The sequence below is a fragment of the Lepidochelys kempii genome, chromosome 2 (assembly GCF_965140285.1).
Source record: "Lepidochelys kempii isolate rLepKem1 chromosome 2, rLepKem1.hap1, whole genome shotgun sequence".
Lineage (NCBI taxonomy): Eukaryota > Metazoa > Chordata > Testudines > Cheloniidae > Lepidochelys > Lepidochelys kempii.
Window position 1 is genome coordinate 112,822,982 of NC_136381.1, and position 1,123 is coordinate 112,824,104.

The following is a 1,123-nucleotide window of genomic DNA, read 5'->3' on the forward strand; positions in this document are numbered from 1 at the left end:
AAAGACTCATAGCACCTTCCATAGTCTTAATACTGGCAAAAATTAGTAATGACAGTAGTTTCTGTTCACAGGGCCCTTAAGAACTATTCTTCAGTTTCAGGCCCAAACTACACACACAGTGAAGGGATCCCTGTACCTGCAACATACTTTATTGTCCTTAAGGATTAAAGTCCTATATAAAAGTAGTGAAGTCTTTCAATTGGACTCCTCCGATTCAGAGTCCAACTGAAAGAAATGAAGGAACATACACATCTTCTTCCAGCTCCCCCAACACACAGGGTGTGAATATGAGAACATTTAAGTCCAGACGGAGTCTCTGTATAGCCTTTTACTAAAATGTAATGTACAACCCCTCTCTTTGCATGTTACAACTGAACTTGGCACAGAGTTTGAGCGTAAGGAACCCTAACTAAAATTAACAGAAATTTGAGTTGGTACAATTTACTTCCATGCCAAAGGGCCAAAAAAGAGAAATGCAGTGAGGAAAGCAAGGTACAAAAGAATGAGTTTTCACAGTAGGATTATAAGGATACATAATATGGTATATATTGGGCTCTCTGTATATAAGTAACTGTCAGATGTCAAGGATATTTTCAGAGGTTTCCGTGAACCTTTAAACACTATACAAATAAAAGTGGACTGCTGACAGACAGTATATTAAATAGGAGGACAGGAGTGCCAGATGCCAACTGCCCCAGCTGCACATCATTGCATAAGTTAAGCATGCCTCTAACTAGTTTAAATTCGTTTATTAAAAAATAAAAACCAATAATGGAGCAAGTGGCTGCCCAACTGCAATTCTTCAGTATCAGGAGGCTGCAGGAGAGCCATGGGAATGAATGCTCCATTCCCAAGTGTGGGAGTCCCCAACACTGATGGCTGCTAGCTAACTGAGCCAACAGCATCTTCAGAATATGTTCACATCTATATTTATTTTTCAGATATTTCTTTGGTGCTAGATCTAATGTTCACTCTAGCTATAGCCATTCTATAGCATGGTGTCAGTTCCAAAATAGAAGTTAGAAAGTTATGGAAACAAGGAGACCATTTGGATTTTGCAAGCCCAAAAGAGAACATGTACCAATCGCTTACATGTGAAGAAGTGAAATTCCCCACTGACAGG